We start from the raw sequence: 15,403 nt of genomic DNA, 5'->3' as shown, positions 1-15,403 counted from the left end.
AATAAGATATGGATCTATTCCGCTTTCTCCTGCGTCAAAGCCCCCCCCCCCCACCTCTTACAACCATTCGCATAAGTAGACAAATAAATAAAAACAATTAATTAATTAATACTTATCCTAGTACATTCAGTAGTTATCAACATAAAATCATCGGGAAAATTTTTGCCTTGGGAATGCAATAAAATGAATGTCACGGAACGAGGTCAGACTTCCCCAAATATTCGGTTCTGAATGTTGGCTAATCTCACTTTGGTGCGGTTTTCCTCTCGCTCTCTCTCTCTCTCTCTCTCTCTCTCTCTCTCTCTCTCTCTCCACAGTCACACATATCTTCCTAATACCAACTAGTTCTCTGACTCATCCACACTCAGTCACATTCACTCACTCGCTCTCACTCACTCTAATTCACTGATGCCCATCCGCTGACACCCACACACTCACTCTTACACTCAGTTTTTTCACTTTCAGTCTCATTCGTACTATTGTTCTAACATTTAGTCTGTCTCACACTCATACGCAGTTACTATCACTCACACTTCTCTCACACCTACTGTACTATCTCATACACTAACTTTCACAACCACTCACACTAATACACGTTTTTTTTTTTTTTTCACGTTTCCTTACATTATTTCAAGCGCACGGCACTCACATTATCACTCACTCGCTCTCACATATTCACTCGAGCTCTCACTTTCTCTCATTTCCTTACACACCATTACTCGCTTAGTCACACTCAGTTCGTGCCCTCATTCGAAAACTCTCAAAATACTCTATTATTATTATTATTATTATTATTATTATTATTATTACTACTACTACTACTACTACTACTACTACAAATACCACTACTACTACTACTACCTATAATACTGCTACAACTACTAATACTAATACTAATACTATAATTAATAACACCATTATCATTACTATCACTACTGCACTTCCACCAACGAAGTTGAACAAAGGTTATGTATTCACCCGAGTCTGTTTCCGTACAAGGTATCTTAAAAAGTTGTAATCGGATTACAATCAAATCTGGCCGATTGGTGGACAGTGGATCAAGGAAAGGTTGACTAGATTTCGTGTTGGATTCAGATTCGGATGTAGGATTGAATCATAAATTATGTTATCATATGCGGAGATACGCACTCTTTTAGATTGTAACAGGGCCCACTAACGCCATAAAGTAAACTGATTGTGTGAGGCCGTAAAAGTATTCGCCTGGTTGGAAAGGAGAATTACAGCAGTAAAACATAAATTTTAATGTCGTTGGCAAAGGCATGCGCTCTTTGAGTGCTTTCTAGTTATTTATACCATAATCACCACTGAGAAGGGAGAGCGGGTGTCGTGTTTCCACCTGTGTGTGTGTGTGTGTGTGTGTGTGTGTGTGTGTGTGTGTGAATATAAACAGATTTCATCTGTTTTGAACCATATATAGAGGAAATGTTGAGGGGCAGCCAATCAGTAAGACTACAGTATTTTAGATCAATTAGGCTGAGGTCAGCGTCGCAAGGCAAGGCCAATCTTTGACAGAGCAACATCAGTTTTAACGTTTTTTTATCCAATTTACACGTAATTCGGGAGAAGATTTGAGGGTTTTGTAAGAAAAGAATAAAGTGATGTAATTTTGAGAACAGTCAAGCGTTAGGGTCACAGGGTAGTGTCAGATTTCGACCTGTATGTGGCGTGTCCTGGCAAAATGACTCAGATAATTTTGACCCATTCCTTTCCCAATATGGTGGACGGGTTGATGAATATATATATATATATATATATATATATATATATATATAATATATATATATATATATATATATATATATATATAATTAGAATAGTGGATCGAAGGTGAAGGTGAAAGGACAGGTTCAGGTTTTGTTGCCTCTATCAACTTTTACCTTTCCTTCTTGCTGGAAGTGTGCTCTTACGCAGCCTGTCCCAAAGAAGAGTGACCATTCCCAGCCCTGTAACTATCGCCCAATTGCTTTAACGTCCTTTATTTCACATGATTTATAGTTTGTTCTTAACAAACAAAAAAATAAATAAATCAAGCACCTTTCCTATCACAACCTTCTTTTTGATGGTCAGTATGGGTTCCGCCAGGGACGCTCCACTGGCGATCTTCTCACGTACACTACTCTTCAGACTCCTGGTCATCCTCCTTTCGGAACTTTGGCAAAAGCTTTGCCATTGCACTTGACATTACGAAGGCTTTCAGTCGAGTCTGACATAAATCTTTAATTTCCAAACTGCCCTCTTACAGTTTCTATCCTTCTATCTGTACATTCATCTCTGGCTTCCTTTCTGGTCGTTCTGTAGCTGCTGTTGTAGACGGCTGCCGCTCGTCTCCTAGAGCTACCAATACTGGCGTTCCTCAGGGCTCTGTCCTATCACCAACTCTCTTCCTTCTATTCATCAGTGACCTTCTAAGCTGTACATCTAACTTTGTCCACTCATGCGGTGATGACTCCACCCGTCACCTTTCCATTCGCTTCCCGCAGCGTCCATTTCAGCAGTTACTTCAACAAACAAGGGATGAGGCCATGGCACACCTAATGTCTGACTTGGCTCGTATCTCTGATTAGGGTAAGAGTAATCTTCTTTTTAGTGCACCAAAAACTCAGTTCATGCATCTCTGAACTCGACAAAATCTTCCACAGGAGTATCCTCTAATTTTTAACAATATCCAACTTAATCCTGCCTCGTCTTTAAACATACTTGAGATTCATTCTTTTGGGATTCATCTTGGAAAGATTATATTACCTCTCTTGTAAAATTTGCATCCAAGAGATTAGGTGTGCTACGCCGACTCCGTGCCTTCTTTACCCCAGCACTGTTGTTGACTTTATACACGGGTTTTATTCGCCCCTGTGGGAAGCCTCCCCACATGTGTAGGGAGGCTCCCCACATACAACTCTTCTCAACATGGCGGAGTCAAAGGCTTTTCGTCACATAAACTCTCCTCCTCTTACTGGCTCCCTTCAACTTCTGTCTTTTCGCTCACTTTTGCGTCTTTATCACTTTTATATCGCAACTTCAATGGTCACTGCTCCTCTGAACTGTCTGTTTGCATCCCCGCACCACTATACAGTAGTGGGGGCGTAGCACACGTCTAGCAATAAACTCTCATCCCTTTTCTGTCCAATTCTCTAATGCAAGAGTTAACCGTTACTCCCAGTCCTTCATGTATGTAACATGTCAACTCCGGAACTATCTTCCTCTGTCTGCATTTCCTGCTGTCTATGATCTCTAGTCTTTCAAACGCAGTTTGTCCAGGCATCTCGAAATGAGCAGAACTTGAATTTGGCACTCTGTTAACTTGTTTTTGTTTTTTCTTGAAGAGAACAATTTGTGGGCTCCTGGCCTTTGTTTCCAGTTTCCTTGCATTAAAGAATATGTAGTCTTGGTCCTATTTCCACCAGACTGTCTGGAAGGATTGAATATTAGGGAAACACAAAGGGATTACATTTTGAGAAGAAGTAGTCCTATGTCAAGATCACGGTGAAAAGTCAAATGCCAAGGTTACTGCAGGGTCATTTCAAACAGCTCTGATCTGTTTTGAACCAAACTTGTTGGAAGGACGAAGGGTCAGGCAAGGACTGTGGGATTTATTTTTGAGAATAATCAGTCAAAGTTCAGGGTCACAAGGATAAAGTCAAAGTTAGCCCCATGTGTCTGTGTGAACCAAATAACTAAAACTGTAATTATCTTATTTGTATCAAACTTAAAGGATGAGTTGAAGGTCACTCAAAAGTTTGGCTTAATGTTTTTAGAACAATAGGTATGGGTTAAGGCACTTTGTTAAGGTCTTCTTAAACAGTTTATTCAGTGCAGACTGAACTTTGTGGAAGGTTTGAGTTAAAACCAAGGATAAAGACGTTCGAAATTAAGAACAGTCAATCAAAGGCCAAGGACACAGGAAAGTTCAAAGGTCCAAGTCACTGGGCAAATTCAACTCAAACAGTTTTTATCCCATTTTAGCCATAGTTGTTGGAAGTGTTAAGGATTAGGCAAGAAAGAAGTCGTTCGATTTTAGCAGTACTCTGTCGAAGGTCAAGGTCAGTTTGTGGGCACAGGTGTTGCACTCACTGAATGTTCTATCTTGTTGTTGTTGTTGTTATTATTATTATTATTAGTATTATTATTATTATTATTACCTTTATTATTATTATTATTATTGGTGGTAGGTGGGGGCGCTCACCATCCACTCACTTGATGTAGTGCTGCTGTCAGGTTTCTGCTCTTTCCTCTCCTCCATCCTTCTTTCCTTCCATCCTCTACTGTCTTTCTTTCCTTCATTCTTTCCTCTTCCCTCTGCCTGTGGGTGACTTTACACTGGGTGACAAGCCAAGTGGTTTCCTGTACACCCGGAAACCATTTACTACGCTGGGTGGTAACCATATAACCGAATTATGGCGCCTGGTGGTTTAGTGGGTAATTACGGCGCTTCAATCGGATTGAGCCGGTGAAGGTTTATATCCAAAGGGTGGTTGGAGTTTATTGCTCACGTATTGCCACTCAGGGATGAGTGAGGCTGGTCACTCTCATCTTAAATGTCAGGACCAATTTGCCTAGCCCCGGGCTCCTACGCTTCCGATGGGGCAACGGAGGATTGGATGATGGATGGATGGATGGACTATTATTATTACTGATGTTTTGTTAGTAGTAATAGTGGTGTTAGTAGTAGCAGTAGTAGTAGTAGTAATTGGAACAGGAGGAGGACGAGGAGATCATCACAATCATCATCATCATCAGTAATGAAATTTAGGCTTTAATAAATAACGCTTCCCTGGTGGGGACGATGAAAATGATCATCATCTATATCCTTTACCAACTAAGACACGGAGTGAGAAGGTAATGATAGTACATATGACAGTGGTAATGCATCATCACCATTATCATTATCAAATGCATCATCATCATCATCATTGTTGTTATTATCATCTCGCGCCTTGCACTTGTTGGTAATGGCTTTGTGAATGTGATGGTGATGTTGATGAGGAGGAAGTTGCATCATCGTCGCCATTATCGTCACCATCGTCAAAATTGTCGTTCTTTTAGCAGTGGGCTTATGATGATGATGATGATGGAGATGGTGATAATGATGACATCGGAATCTGTAATTATCATCAGACAAATACCTGGCATGAGACAGAACAGAGGAACAAGGGATTATTTGGACAAAAATAATCCAGTAATGGTAGTGCCATAAATGTTTGAAATATTTCCGAGGTAAACGTTTTATAATTGGTGCTGAGAAATACGAGACATTATTGTGTGCGTTCCTATTGCTGCATGTGTGCGCTGTTAATGGCTGTGTGCGTTTGTGTGCACTTGTGCTTTAGGGTTTATGTGTAAGTGTCTGGAGTGTTGGGCGATGTGTGTGTGAGTGTGTGTGTGTGTGTGTGTGTGTGTGTGTGTGTGTGTGTGTGTGTGTGTAAACAGTCATGTATGCGCTTTACATTTATGATCGCTGTTACCTGTCACGCAATAATTGTGTACATGCATACGCTGTTACGCAAACATACACAGGTGATACACAGGGACGCACACACACACACACACACACACACACACACACACACACACACACACACACACACACACACACACACACACACACACACACACTGTACTAAGTTGGTGATTTTAATACTGCAAGTTCGAATCCTGGTGCATGAAGGCAAGATTGTATTGTGATTTAGTGTATGTTGTGCCCACCTCCAGTACTCGGTCACGTGTACAGTATAATATAGCCCTGTGTTATCTCCTTTAGCCTGAACAGTCATTTCTTACTACCAGGAGCTCACATTAAGTCTCTCTCTCTCTTTCTCTCTTTGGCATACACGCGAGATGATATGCGTGCAAGCAGAAACATACACATACGCACACGCACAGATACACAAAGAATTCATGCATTATCAAACAAGGGCAATACTTACACGGTCAGTCAAAGGGCACTCTCAAATGCGCACAAGAACATGAACAAGACATACCCACAGTACATATACATACAGGTATTAAAATTCCACTTCTAAAATACACATACACAGGTGCGCGCGTGCAAGCATTTTCTTACAAATATACTCACTCACTTTACATTCAGCGACAACTTCCAATGGCACACTCACACCCATTCAATAACACCAACAAATCTGCACGTATTTATTGTCACGTTCTTATTCACTGCAACAAGTATAAGCAATAAGTTTCTCAATCATCACCCACTAACTCAGAACACACATACACAAGCATACCAACTCATATGATATATTATAATTATTAACTAATTTAGATCTCTCTCTCTCTCTCTCTCTCTCTCTCTCTCTCTCTCTCTCTCTCTCTCTCTCTCTCTCTCTCTCTCTCTCTCTCTCGCATCAGTGAACAAGGGCGCTACGCACACTGAGTGTTATATTTATGCAAAGACTCCTCGACTTGCAAGCACACACACTTGCACACGGAAGCTCTCTCTCTCTCTCTCTCTCTCTCTCTCTCTCTCTCTCTCTCTCTCTCTCTCTCTCTCTCTCTGTACCTACTTCTTGCGAACATAAATACATACACATTCAAATACACATCCAAGTTCTATTTGCACACACACACACACACACACACACACACACACACACACACACACACACACACACACACACACTTTTCTGATGGCGTGGTTAATATAACAGTGAACTCCCAATCGAAATGACGGAGTTCGAGCCAGCTGTGAGCCTCGTTGTTGGTGTGGGGCAGGTGAGTTCTCCCACGTTAGATGTAACTCAAAGTGCACCCTGGTGGGAGATCCGCACCGGCATGAAGCTCAGCGGGGTAAATGTTAGGCGATCTATCCTCTTTTGCCTTGGTCTTAACTTCTGCCTCATTGAAGCTTGGTAATGCATCAGTACTTCTCAGGGTAACCATGGTCATCCAGTTGAAGCCCTTCGTTTGAGCACTTGATATACCCTTGAATAATTTTAGCTATTGACTGCAGTTAACATACCGAAAGATAAATCTGTGATTACTGTACACCTATTTGAATAAAACTGCCTCTACTTATTGCACGTACAAAATGCATATACATACGTAAACGTGCCTCCACACACACACACACACACACACACACACTAAAGAACATTCCGTAGTCAGAACAAGAACTGGCATTTCCTACTGTTCCTCTAATATTGCCTGAGTATTACTGGGGTATCGGGGCAAATCACAGGAAGTAACCTAATATTGGCAGTGCGGCGAGTAATGTTGATGCTCTGGGGTACAGTTATGGCAACGCGTAACAATCTACCCATTACCGATGTTGCTCTTATGATGATGATGATGATGATGATGATGATACTATGTTTCTTTATAAGGTGGGCGGTAATGTTTTTGGTTGTATATGTCTGTTTCTGTCTGTGTGCGTTTGTTCATTTGTTCAGTCTCTAAAATGGGAAAGCTTTGGACTAGATTGTTCCTGTGTGTGTGTGTGTGTGTGTGTGTGTGTGTGTGTGTGTGTGTGTGTGTGTGTGTGTGTGTGTGTGTAGCTTTTGACTTACCGTCAGGTTGCCTTGTTGAGGTCATGGGTCAAAGGTCAAGGTCAAGTAAATAGTAAAGAAATGTACCCCAAACAGACGGTAGGCTCCAGCCAGCAGTCGTTATTACCTCGCCCGGACGGAGTCCGGCGAGTTAATTGTTTTTGGTCGACTTTGTATGTTTCTTTGTTAGCAAAATTAAGGAAAAACGCGTGAATGAAATTACATGAAACTTTCAGGATATTTGTCCCAAAAGGACATGATTAAATTTTGAAGGTAACAGTGTCCCTGGAAGGTCAAAATCATGGGCAAGAATTTTCAGATGGCTATAACTTGAAATGGGTTGAAGATAGAGATACTATTATCAACATACAGGAACTCCCATATGGGCTATCAGTTGGCACCAAAACCGTTGACCTTGAGTGTCCTTGAAAGGTCAAAGTCAAGGTCACGGATACTCAGGGGGCTATAGCCTAACTCGAAACTGGTTGCAGATAGATATTTACTATTATTAATATAAAGGAAATCCCATATGGGCTTTTAATTGGCACCATGACATTTGACCTTAGGTGACCTTGAAAGGTCTAATTCAAGGTCACGGTTATTCAGGGGGCTAAACTCGAAACTCGTTGAAGATAAAAAGATATTTATTGTTATCAGCATATTGGAAGTCCCATATGGGTTTTAGATTTGTACCTTGACCTTTGACCTTCAGTGACCTTGAAAGATTAAAATCAGGGTCACGGATATTCAGAAGGCTAAACTCGAAACTGAAGATAGAGATATTTACTATTACCAGGATATAGGGAGTCTCATATGGGCTTTCATTTGACACAGTGACGTTTGTCCTTGAGTCACCTTGAAAGGTGAAATGCAAGAGCACGGATTTTCGGAGTGGTATAACTTGAAAACGGTTGATAATAAAATAAATGCCCTCGGGCGAGGTTTGTTGTAGGCTTTCTATTTCATGAAGGCAGTTTGGGTGGGGCCTCCTAAGACCTCACACCGCTAGCTCTGTTGCCACATCGCCGCCACAGACGTGCTCCTCTCTCTCTCTCTCTCTCTCTCTCTCTCTCTCTCTCTCTCTCTCTCTCTCTCTCTCTCTCTCTCTCTCTCATATTAATATTTATATTAACTGCTTCTAATTTTATTTTATTTACTTTTTTCTGTTGTTTTGACTTATGATAGGCAAGCTTCCATGGCGAGAGACCGACCGAGTATGAGCACTTGTCACTGCACTTGACATCGTCGCAAAAGCAACTCTGACAAGTCTTATGGGATTTATACTGTACTATAGTTTTCTTTTAATTACATCTGTGCCGCGTATTTAAAATTTATTTGTAAGTAATTACTAACTTAAAATAGGAAAGAGAGAGAGGGAGAGAGAGGTGAGCAGGAGTAATTACACGTGTGTGGCGGCGGTGATGTGGCAATTGAGCTAGTGGTGTGAGGTCTTAGGAGGCCCCACCCAAACTGCCTTCATAAAATAGAAAGACTTTTCTCAGCACCACTTATTATTACTATGTTGTTGTTTTGTTGTTGTTATTGTTGTTGTTGTTGCTGCTGCTGCTGCTACTGCTGATGATGATGCTTCTCCTCCTCCTCCTCCTCCTCCATTTTTGTACAGTTGTTATAAGTGAATCAGTGAAGCCTTTCCCAGACTGTCAATGTATTTACAGCACTCATAAGCTTCATTAGTGTCATTAAATCCTCTTTATTATTATTGTTACTACAAATAATCATTAATATAACAAGCTGCATTCTTTATTTACCTTTATTAAGCACCAGCCACCCTTCTTTATAATCATTATTTATATAGCCGCCATTAATGTGTCCATAAATACGCTTTCTTGATCATCTTTAGTATCATACGGAGTCGTCATGTATTCGTTAAAAAAAAAAAAAAAAAAAATCCCTTGCCATCATTATTTTTATGCACTGCCGTCATAAACAACCGGACAAATAAACAAAGTCGCTTCCTTATGGCCACACACCCGGATATCGCTGGAAAAAAGAAAATCACTACCCAGATTTTTTTTTTTTTTTCCGGCAACCTCTAAGCCGTAAATTTATGGTCACGTGACAGTGGTCTTGTTTACGGTCAAGGCGGCTTAGAGAGAGAGGGGGGGGGAGGGTAGAATGTAGGGAAGGAGGGAGGGAGGGAGGGGAGGGTGCTGGTATAGGGATGGGGATAGAAAGGGGAGAGGGGAGACAGTAGGGTAGCAAAGAGGAATCAGAGTTGTCAGATTTTTTTCTCTTAGTGTGGAAAGTTCTAGTATTTTAGTCCAGCTATGGGCAGACAGTTTTATTCATCTGAGGGTGAATATTGTTGCCTGAGACAGTTACTACGAGCAACATTTATTCCTTTTATGGTATGACAACGTTAATATAATATTCTAACTAACTCCCGACCACAAGACTTAGCTAGGAATGTTTCATAAGCAGCGAAGGAAGACTGAAGGCACTGTTCAGAAATAGGGAAGTTATCTTAGTTGTGAAGAAGTCTTTGCACAAGTGATACCCACTCTAACGTTTGAAGATGAAGCATCAGTTTTGGAAGGAGAAGTCAAGTTTGAGATGACTGAAAATGAGTTATGTGGGAGGGTCATGTGGGTTCCATGAAGAGACAGACAAGTAAGGGATTTTGAGAGCGTTGTGATGTTGATATGGATACGCTGGAAGGTGTTGGACGTACCAGAGATGGTTTGGTCGCGTGGGGAGAGTAGAAATATGAGAGACTAACTAGACGGTGTGTGTGAGTGTAGCGGGGAGGCGTACAGGGGAGAGGAGACGGAGGAGGAGGTGGAAGAATATGGCGGAGATGTACAATAGCTTTATAAATAAGGATGGTGGAGGTTGGAGGGAGAGCGGCCTGATGGCGAAGGACAGGGTGACACAGAGGCGTCTTGTTTGTTGCCACCTACATCAGAACTAAAGCATCTGACCATAGATAAACACAGAATCACAGGAGCCTGAGTGTTAAAATATTAGAACTGTAGATCAAACTCACATCATCAGTATCGCTGGACTATTTTTCATTTCATCTCACTCAACTGCTATTGTATTACCATGCCAGTGCCCCTCTAAGTCTTCCGAAGCGAAGTATATCTAATTGGAATCCATTTATACCCATCCTGTCCTGGCTTCTCAGTTTTTAAGCCCTGCGAATGTCTCTTGCAGTCAGTCCTTTCATTCAATTAAACATCTATTAAATTTCCCCTCACCCTACGCCTTGCCGAGGAGTGCGCATTTAGCTTTCTTAATCTGTCGGCATACGAAAGGCTTCCAGCGCTGTGTATCTTACACGGTTTTCTCTGTACACTCAAGTAAATTGGAGTGTAATTTATACGGATATTTATGAAGAACCCTAGCTAGTTTACAGGATACATCATAGTTAACGATTATCATAGTTTTATTTATTTGTCATTTTAAGAATCACTTACGTTTGCTGATGGAGTGTTTGGTTGGTGAATAGATGAAGTCAAACGTATATACTGTAAAAACATTATTACTACACAGTGTAAGCTTAGAGGAGTTTATAAATTTGGCCCAAGAACTGTTTTAGCTTAAAGCTACTGTACTTTTTACTCTCTTGGCCCCCGGCTTGGATTGGAGGAAGGGAATAGAGAAGATTGATGTTGGAAAAGTTTGTGGCAGTTCTTGTTGTGACCATCTCGGATAAACTCTGGGATTAGGCGTTTGCCAATATGTAGCCTATATAAAACATCATCATCATGACTTCTTTCCCAATGAAGGATTAGTAGTGAAGATAATGAGCAAGAAACAGACAACAGAATACTTGGATACTCCATTGCATAATTTACCGGCTGATTATCTCTCATTTACTTTAACCTGATGCCTTCTAAACCCTCCAGCCCCACTCCCACCCCTTCAGGACGCAGAAACTATTAAATGTATCATCATTGTCACCACCGGACAATTATATCCCTTAGAAGTGGTCTTCCTCAACTGAGGTTCAACATCAGTCTTACATAATTTTCAGGAACGAGAAAGTTTACAATATTTTGCTGTCACGAATTTATATGATTCAGACTGGGAAGGTGTACCGTCCTCTGAAGGTTCAACACAATCTTAAAAGATAAAAATGAGGACCCAAATACTATAAACTGTTATGTACTTGCCTCCACTCTGTTATTATATTCAGCATACGAGCAGAGATAGTTTTCCGTCTTCTTAAAATCAACATCAATATAAAGTAATTAGGAACCGACAATTCTCTCTTACAGTGTTATATTCTGGTTGTCACTCGAGGATTATGCTCAGCGTAGGATGTTTCTTTCGAGAGCTGAAGGTTAAAATTTGTCTTAAATATCCCTTCCAAGACATGATTCTTTATATTCTCGCTACCACACGGAGACTATATTCACCTCAGGGATGATTTCCTTCATCTGATGGTTAAAATCCGTCGTAAATAACCCATTCAAAACGTAAGAAGTCTTACCCATCCGCTTGCTACACCTATTTTAGTCGATTTTTTCAGCTTAGGGGTGATTTTCTTTGATCTATGGATAAAAACCAATCTTAATCCTTTCACAACGCGATAACGCTACACATTCTATTTCTGCTGCTGCTACACGGTGATGTTTTTAAGAATTTTACCCTTTGTACTACGGGGTGATTTCAAGCAGCTTAGGGGTGGTTTTACGTGTTTTAAGGGGTAATTACGAAAATAATCACTTTAGCAGATTCCCTCTTATCCTTGAGCCTTGACCATGCTATTTTACCTGCCATGAGAACCTATATCAAAGGCTTTACTAAAGTCACAGGATTTTATGCCATGCTTTATCATTAAATGCCGCCACTTATTCTACTGAAAAAAAAAATTGCCATGATTTTGTCTTTTTTAATACGTAAGCGATCCTTCATTAACCCATTTTAAGATTAGTTTTTCAGGCCAGAGCTCTCCTAAATAGTCTCCTGGTTGTTTAGTATAACTGAATCTAGAATATACGGTGGATGATTTGGGCGAATGATTTAAAGTAACTGCTCTCACTCATCCTGAAGATAGCAGGCTTCCTTGATATACACAATACTCCTGACGCCCTCAATCATGTAGCAAAGTCGGAGGGACAGTGTACGAGACACACAGGTTTCTCTTTTTAAAACTGAGATATCGAAGAGGGTGGCAACTCCACTGAAATATCTGAAAATTTTGATGTGGGTAAAATATGTCTGATTTTTGCTGCCTCGCCGCTGGAAGCATTTATAACGTGACATGCAGGCTCTTCCATAAAGCCATAAAACAACGTAGTCCACACTGGGGTACGCGTTCCCTAGGAAATACATGATGTTGTTCAAAGGGGTACATGAGAAGGTTAATTTTCTAAAAAAAAGTATATATATTGTATATAACAAAAAAAGTCCTTAGTCCCAAATTAATTGAATGAGAGCAGAAGAGCCAAAGTAAAAAAGATAATAAAGGAGGCAGGAGGGAAATAGGAGGGAAGAAACAAATCAGGTAGGTCCACTGTTCACAGTAGGTCCAGTCACAATTATTAGTAATCTGTAGAGGTTTTATCCACGAAATGAACTGTAATACCTTGGGGTGCAAATGTTACCAAACATTGTTGTGCTCTGCTTCCTCCCCACTCCCAACCGCTGCATGATGAGTCATTGCTCAACAATAAGTTTAGTTAGTCAACTTTTTAACTAAAAGTTGAAAATTGTCCGAGGAGTACAGTAGTTCAAAAAGCTTGAATAGCAGTGACCGAAAAAATCAGATTTCTGGTGTTGCCATATTGTACTGCTTCGCCTTTCCACCGTTGACAGTGCAGACAACAAAATCAGACTATAACTGTGACGGAAAAACATACCCACACTATGACTGAATAAAAGCAGATGCAGTGAGACAGAAAGCCACAAGCACAATTTTAGACAAAAAGAGACTGAACAAAAAACAAAACGTGACAGGGCCACAAACAAAGAATCACAGGCCGTGACATGACGACAGACAGGGGAAGACAGGACCACTGAATAGCAGAAACAGAGAGAGGTGACGGTTAGAGTGAGACTTGAAGGTAGGGCCACAGAGAAAATAAGAGGAGGCCACAGAAAGACAGAGAGAGCGAGAGAGGTAAGGGCCACAGACAGGGCCACAGAGACACAGGCTGCGCGTCCCTCTCTCTGTATTTGCATTATGAATATTAATTAGGACATGACACACGGCCGGACTGACAAGCCTGACGGGAGAAACCTGCCACCCTGCCTCCCTTCCTTCCACCCTGCCACCCCTTTCTGCCACCTTGCTACCCCTCCTGCCACCCTGCCACCCTTCCTGCCACCCTGTCACGCCTTCCTACCACCCTGTCACGCCTTCCTGCCACCCTACCACCCTTTTCTGCCACCCTACCACCCCTTTCTGCCACCCTACCACTCCTTTCTGCCACCCTATCACCCTTCCTTTCCTTCAACCTCCCTGCCATCCTTTCTTGCCACTTCTTCCTGCCTCCCTGTCATCCCTCCTTACCATCACCCTGCCACCCTATCTTCTGTCACCTTGTAACCCCTTCTTACCATCACCAAACAATGCCTTCTTCCCACCACTCTTCCATCACTCTGCCACCCCTCCTTGTCACCTAGCCACACCTTTCCGTCACCTACCTGCCACCTTTTCCCCTCGCCCTGTACCTTGCCTCTAAGTCACACCATTTCTCTCACTCCGCCAGTCTTCCACGCTCCTTTCCACCGTCATTACCACTCACCTGCCACCATCTTTTCCACCTTTTGCTACCTTCCCTCTCAATCAGTCACTCGGCCAGCTTCCTGTTACTCTGACAACCTTCCATCCCTTCCACCAACCTCTGCCACCAACCGACCCATCACACTGACTACCAGCCACTCCTGCCAACAACCACCCTACAACCCCTGCCACCAACCACCCTGCTATCCCTGCTACCAACCACCCTTGCCACCAACCATCCCTGCTACCAACCACCCTACCATTCCTGCCGCCAACCATCCTACAACCCCTGCCACCAACCACCCTACCATTCCTGCCGCCAACCATCCTACAACCCCTGCCACCAACCACCCTATCGTCTTACCATCCCTGCTACCAACCACCCTTGCCGCCAACCATCCCTGCTACCAACCACCCTACCATTCCTGCCGCCAACCATCCTACAACCCCTGCCAATCTCCCCTGGCTCCCATCATGTCAATTCTTCCATCTTTTATGGGGCAGGAATCAAGTTCATTCCTTCCCCGCTCCTTCCTCATTCCCCTCTTCCAGTTCCCTCGTTCTGTCTTCCTCACATCTTTCTTGCCCTCCCTCCTACCTTCTTTCTTTCCTTCCTTAATTCATTCATTTTTCTGCCTTTTCTTCATTTCCTTTCTAGTTCTTTCGTTGGTCCCTTCCTCTCTACCTTGCTTTTCTTTTCAATGGCTTTATTCCTTCTTCGTTTATTACTCTCTCTCTCTCTCTCTCTCTCTCTCTCTCTCTCTCTCTCTCTCTCTCTCTCTCTCTCTCTCTCTCTCTCTCTCTCTCTCTCTCTCTCTCTCTCTCCTGCTATTCCTGCTTGTCTTCCATTCTTCTTTTTTAATTCCCTCTCTCCTTTTTTTTTTTTTTTTTTTTCTTCATCTGCTCTCCTTCCCGCCATCCCTGTCTCTCTCATTGAGTTTCTCCTTCTCTAACCTAAGTTTCCATCCCTATTTCCTTATTTTGTTTTCTTTCCCTTCCTTTTCCACACCTTCCTTCTTCTGTTCCTTTGTTGTTTCCCCTCCTTCTTTTACTTATTCCTTCCTTCCTTCTCCCCTTGATTAGTTGTTTTTCTTTCCTACTCCTTGCCCTCATCGACTCCTTTCCTCCATCTCGTACACGCTTTTCCCCTCTTCTTCATTTGATTTCTTTCCTTATTTCTCCCGGTAAG

The sequence above is a fragment of the Coenobita brevimanus genome, chromosome 38, assembly GCF_032717465.1.
Source record: "Coenobita brevimanus isolate Jiangsu-jjx chromosome 38, ASM3271746v2, whole genome shotgun sequence".
Taxonomy (NCBI): domain Eukaryota; kingdom Metazoa; phylum Arthropoda; class Malacostraca; order Decapoda; family Coenobitidae; genus Coenobita; species Coenobita brevimanus.
Note: the sequence above shows the minus strand (reverse complement) of the source record.